Source organism: Euprymna scolopes, chromosome 31 (assembly GCF_053919585.1).
Source record: "Euprymna scolopes isolate OS-2025 chromosome 31, ASM5391958v1, whole genome shotgun sequence".
Classification (NCBI taxonomy): Eukaryota; Metazoa; Mollusca; class Cephalopoda; order Sepiida; family Sepiolidae; genus Euprymna; species Euprymna scolopes.
Window position 1 is genome coordinate 87,420,009 of NC_136512.1, and position 6,896 is coordinate 87,426,904.

The window sequence follows — 6,896 nt, forward strand, 5'->3', positions numbered from 1 at the left end:
TACTAACAACCACTTCTGTAAGATCTGACGAGGCTGTTAAATCGTAAACATGGTCCAACATCTGAAACTGTTGTGGAGACGCCCACTAATTAGCATACGTGGGTGAAAAGATATAGATAAAGGTATCAAGTCAGCAAGACCGGCGAGCTGTGTTCGAACGCCGGATAGACAAGACGCATGTACCGGTTGCTCCATGAAAGACTTTAACACGCCCTCTGCCGGACAATCTTCCAACTGCAGTACAAATGCACCTTTGTAAATATGTATTTTATTTCCGTCTTAATATATTTGTTTTACCTTTACTTTCTGCGTTCGTGTTGTTATTGATACAGACGCAACAGAAACATATGTAACCAAACAGATAAAACGGTAATAAAAAATAAAACACATATTTGCTCTGCAATAGTACTGAGCACTCTCTTCAGATTTTTATTAATTACCAGTTGTACCATATATATATATATATACATATATATATATATATATATATATATATAAAGCGTAAAGTCACATAGGAACTTTATTACATTATCAAGTACATAAGGGTTACAGAAAGAGTAATAAAGAAGAGCTCTTTAGGCTATAGCATTTAGAAGCTAAATGCTTCTCGTCAGAAGAGGACAAATAGCCGCCATTATACAAAACTATCAAGTCAATAAGAGTTCCAGAAAGAGGAATGAGAAGGTAATCAGTCGGCATTATACAAAAGTAGAGATCAAAGACAAAAGGAATTGGAAAAAATTATTTCATAGGGAGCGATATGATGGGGATGAAAGAGGGGGGCAGAAAAGAACAATAAATGTTAAAAGGATATACAAAACAATATATAAGAAAGTGAAAGATTAAGAAAAAAAAATTTTTTTAAATGTTTAAAAACTTTTTAAAACTTATACATACATACATACATGCATACATACATACATGATGATGATTGATTGCAACGTCTTGTCAGACGAGTGCCACTCCCTCAGACATTTAAAATCCACGAGCCCAAATACCTGAGGGAGTATCTATACAAAGATGATGTTACAGAGTCTTAGCTTTGTACGACAGCTAAGTCTCTCTCTCGGTTCAAAATGTTGAGATCCAGCAACAAGCAAGAGCAAGATAGCCAGCAACAAATTAAACTGCAGACCAGCTTAATGCGGGTAATGGTCTTCCGCTTTATGGTTTTTTAAATCAGAGATTTGCTTCTCCTAGAAAGGTTGCCTTCACCACGGCATACATACACACACGCATACATACATACATACATATATACATACATACATATATACATACATACATATATACATGCATACATACATACATACATACATATATACATGCATACATACATACATATATACATACATATATACATACATACATACATACATACATATATGCATACATAGTTAAAACAGCTAGATAGTTTGTGCTTTCAAGAGTGTGGTACGACACCGCGAACTTAGATATATGGCGAGCGACGAGAATTCCGATGTGACTGCAAAATTTGTTTCTCGTGCACTGTGTTGATGTGGCGTTGTTCAAAACACATTCGACCATAACCACATGCGTAACTCAACCAAGGACAGACCAAAGCCCTTCAGATGGGAAAAAGAACGGTTTGTGGATGAACGGGTTTGTGCTAATTTCGCCACACAAAAAGGAAAACATCTGCCTAATCTGAAATAAGGCGCCGGAAAGGCGATAATAAAAACCCGTTACATGTAGTTTAATTGACGACAGTTATCTCATATACATATGTAATATAGTCTATATAATGTGTTTATATATTTACGAGTATATATAAATATTTCTATTTTCTGTTTGATGTGTGATATATTTAATTTTACCTAAGATGTTGAGTGTACATATATTTGAAGTGTATATGAGATCGTTTAGTGATAAGTGTCTAAACTGGAGACATAACATTTATGATAGACGATCGTTACAATAAGAGAAGACGGATACAATTCTCTTTGGAGCGTTAAAATCGACCAATAGAAAACATACCTTATTCATCTTGATTTATCTTGATTTGACAAATCCTTGCAAAAGCTGAAAATGATGATCCGTTATCTTGATTGCATTTACAGCAACTTTATTTACCGATGTTTCCTCACTGGAAAGCTACACGCTGATATTAGATTTTTACTATCGACATTTTCCGACAGTCTCTCCTGCTCGGAGCCATTTCGGTTCTGACGACTGATCTTTAACTAATTTCTGCGTGCATCTCAAAAAAACTATCCCCTCTAAATGACGTCATCAACGCGTATCCTTACAGACAGGTGAAATTTATATTATAGATAGGTCATCGCTTATCCAGATCCAAATGGCATTCGATTACTGAGTTTGTCACGAAAACGGTTAGGAAACACGTTAAGTATTGATAACGATGGTTGAAACGATTCATAAGAATGACAAGAGAAGAGACTCACAAACATACCTCGACATGGCTATGAAAAGGACACTTAAACAGAGAAACAGAATCATTATTAACAGTCTCAGAAAATGCGTTTAGAACTAACTAGGGGTGCGAGGGCACCCAGCTTTGCCCGATCGTAAAATACGCTTAAATATGATATTTTAATTTGTCTAGATTTCGTATATATTATTATAGAGTCTTGATTTCAATTTTATAGCATTCAAAGCTGGTGACGTTACCACTGTACCAACGTGACACGCATATGAAGTGATTAAAAATAAAATAAGATGAATGCACAAAATGTATAACGACTTTTTCAATTTTGGACCCTTTCTGACCCCTTAAAATCTATTTTAACTGGCTAAAGACCCATAAAAGAACGTTCCATAAAAATCTAATTATTTGAGGCCCCTAGCATTGCTTTGCGACTTTTAGTTTCGGAAGAGATAGAGTTTGAAAATATGGAGACAGACAGGCAGGCATAGTGCATTTTATATATTAGACTATATCAAAACTAGAATAAACACACTTCAAGGAAACAACAAATGTAGACTTGGTGAGCAAAGAGACGAAAGGGGAAATCATATAAGAGAATACAGCAAACTTGCCACCCATAAAATATACAAGAACAGACACGATTGTATAAGAAATATAGTACACTCTTCAAACAACAACATTTTGAACACTCAAACAAATAGTCTAAACACAACCAACGTAAACTACAAAATCTTTTAGGGTTATGGATATACAAACAGACAAACCCATCCAAGCAAGGAGACCAGATGTCATAATAGCTAAAAAAAAAGATAAATCCTACTAAATCGTAGATTTAGCTGTCCCTACAAGACCACATTGTGATTATTTTAATTTCACGGACGTATAGCTCTTAATAATAAACTTCGCTCATAGACGTTACGTTTAGTTGTATATACACAGAAAAAAGGAAAGCTATTTACAGTGGTGGTAGCTGGACGAGTTCTTGGTGTGAATGTTTTACACGGTGGGGGTTGACAGTCTGTTCAAAAACATAGGAAGCTAACCACATGCAAAGAAAAATGTTTCACATTTTTAATTAATAAATCAAATTCAACGCAAAATAATTGACACATATACACACATTAACAGATTTTTTGCCAACTTATACAAATGATGACGTATGATGACGTACGATGACGAATCCGTTTGAATATTCAGGCCTTTTACTACACTTTTGGTGTTTGTCCAAACATCAGAATATATTCTTGAATATGCTGATAGATTTACATACGTCCCATCAAACTGCAGTGAAATACTTCATATATATATATATATATATATATATATATATATATATATATATATATATATATATATATATATATATATATATAATGTGAATGATAATTTAAAATTCAAATTCAAATTAAAAATTAAAAATCTGTTTCATAAGAAGGAACACAACAAAGTCAATAAATTTTACGATCGTTTCGGAAACAATGTTTTTATTGTGATAGACATTAAGTCACGGACAATATTTTTGACATATAGTTTGTTTTTTTTTTAACAAAGTCTCCTCATTAGTATGGGTGTTTATATATATATATATATATATATATATATATATATATATATATATATAGAGAGAGAGAGAGAGAGAGAGAGAGAGAGAGAGAGAGAGAGAGAGAGAGAGGGAGAGAGAGAGGAGGGGATAAAAAGGAACCAACCGAGTTATGTGTTCATCATCGGTTCGTCTTCATTTGGAGACTTCCTCTGAATATATATATATATATATATATATATATATATATATATATATATATATATATATATATATATATATATATATATATTGGGTCAGTATGTTTTATTAGCTTGTTAGTGCGTATATAAATTTTCACAAGCTGATAAAGCTGGTATGTTAGTCACTGACACCTCTTTTCTTGCCACAAATGGGATGGGGTCATTTATAGGAAATACATTCTTAGGATCTTTTGTGTGCATGCGGCTCGTAAAGTTTGTCACCAACTAATTGTCTTGAGCATATCTTATTTCTAAATTCACATTTAAGTGTTACCTTTGAAATAATTACCATTGCTTGGAAAATATTTTGAGTTGACATGTTCATGTGAAAACTTACTTTAAAGAGTGATGAAAAGTAAGTTCGATGCATCGGAGAAACAGAAGAGCAATTAGAGCCATTTGCTTTTTAGAGTTCGTTTGAATCACTTCACGTTTTAGTCGCCACACTTGGTTTTTTTTATTGCTTTGCATGATTTTTTTATTTCTATTTAAAAAGTCGTTTTAGAAATATATTTTTAAAAAAAAAACAATAAAAACAAATAAGTAAGAATAAAAATGAAACGTTCTAGTTGATAGATCAGCTTCATTAGCAGTCTCGTTGCCAGTAACGTAAGTGTGGAAAAATGTGAAAAAAAGGGCAAAAAAAAATACAACGAATTAAGGAAATTTTGCAGTCAGCGCCACCTGCTGTTCATCGCGTTTAACGTTTTTTTTTTTTGTTTTGTTTTCTCTTTTTTTTTTTTTTTCTTGTTGTTTTTTTGTTTTGTTTTTTTTCATTTTTTGTTGTTGTTTTTTTTTTTTGTTTTTTTTTACGACTGAAGTTGACATCTGACGCGCTTCGGAAAAACACAACGACCTTTTTTGCAACAATTTCTCATCGGTATGTTCCATTCATTCACGCAGACTTTATCGAGTTTTTATATATATATATATATATATATATATATATATATATATATATATATATATATATATATATATATATATATATATATATAACTAAACACACACATATATGTATTCCTATATATATATATATAAACATATATATATATATGTTTATATACGCATATAAATACATATATACACTCGCACATACACATACATATCTATCTATCTATCTATCTATATATATATATATATATATATATATATATATATATATATATATATATACTAAGATAGCATTTTTTTTCTTTGAAGCATGTTCTGACGAAAAACGCAGACAATTCATGGGTACTAATTCTGGTTTGGATCCTCTCCAACCTTCTAATTAATTTTCTTGCTTCAGACAAGAATTGACTGATGTAGTTGACAGAGTCACAGTAGGTCCAAGTACTTTCGTATCCGTCTGGATTCATGAGATATATATATATATATATATATATATATATATATATATATATATATATTAGACTACCCGTGACCTGTTGGGTCAGTATGTTATATTAGCTATGGAATTCATGTATGAGCGTGACACTTGTGACGTAAAGAAAAAAAAAATTTTGACATAACAGAAACATTTCTATGAAAGTATATTAAAATAAGAAAAAAAAGAATGTAGATAGATTTCTATGAGTCATTCTGTTTATTATAATTGATTATTTTTGAAAAAAAATACAGTTACTAAATTATAAGTGGTTGGCCATACTTATATGTAAATGTGCACTGAACTTATTATAGTTAAATTCAAATTATGATATATCTGCTTTTTTTTTACTATAGTTAATATTTTAAACCTCACTCTTCTCATGATAAATAATAATTTCGAAATAATAAAGTTAATATTTCAGCGGCCCAATTGTTTTTTTTATTCGCGTTTAAATTATCCAAATAAACAATTGTTAATACTGTCTGCTTTTTTTTACATCGTTCATTTCTGTATTACGTTTAAGTTATTTTAAACCCTACTCTTCCCATGTTAAATAATAATTTCGAAATAATAACGTCAATATTTCAGTGCGCAGGTCATGCGCGCATGCGAAACCGAATATCGTAAATTTGGTTAAATACATCGTTACAAGATCATCTGAGTTTCATAATTATATATATATGATGCTGAATTTCGTTACTAGTCACAGCTAAAATGTTTGCACACATATAACCAATAATATTGTACAAATATATATATATATTATACACGGCATAATCTCGTTGACACACCGGTTCTCGTCAGATCACCGAAGTTAAGCAAAGTTGAGCCTGGTTAGTACCAGATGGGTGACCATATGGGAATTCTCTGCGCTGTATGTGCTCTCCGTTTATCTCTGCATTTGTTTCCTGTCGTCTTGTACCTCAACTTGCCACTGGTATTTAACAATATCGACTCAGGAGAGGTAGGGTTGGAGATTGCGAACATCCTGACACTATATATATATATATATATATATATATATATATATATATATATATATATATATATATATATATATATATAGTCCTGGTCAAAATCATAAGACCACTTAAGAAAGAAAGCGTTTACGTATATTATCGAATTTTTAATCAAACAAATGGTTGAAACCATTGCCGAAATGGAAACTATGACGGAAAAAAATGAAATCTGCTTCATTCGAAACCTTAACCCTGATCTAATAATTATTTTTTAAAAAACAAACATTTTCACCTGGCAAAAATGATAAGACCACTTTAATAAAATCGGCTAGTTTTGAAAAAATGAATACGAAAAGCTCTCTATGTTACTAAA

At 31.4% G+C, this 6,896-nt stretch overlaps 1 pseudogene; it reads left to right on the forward strand.

Moving 5' to 3' along the window:
* The first annotated feature begins 6,328 nt into the window (after positions 1 to 6,328).
* Positions 6,329 to 6,445, forward strand: LOC145255896 (5S ribosomal RNA; annotated as a pseudogene).
* The last annotated feature ends 451 nt before the right edge of the window (positions 6,446 to 6,896 follow it).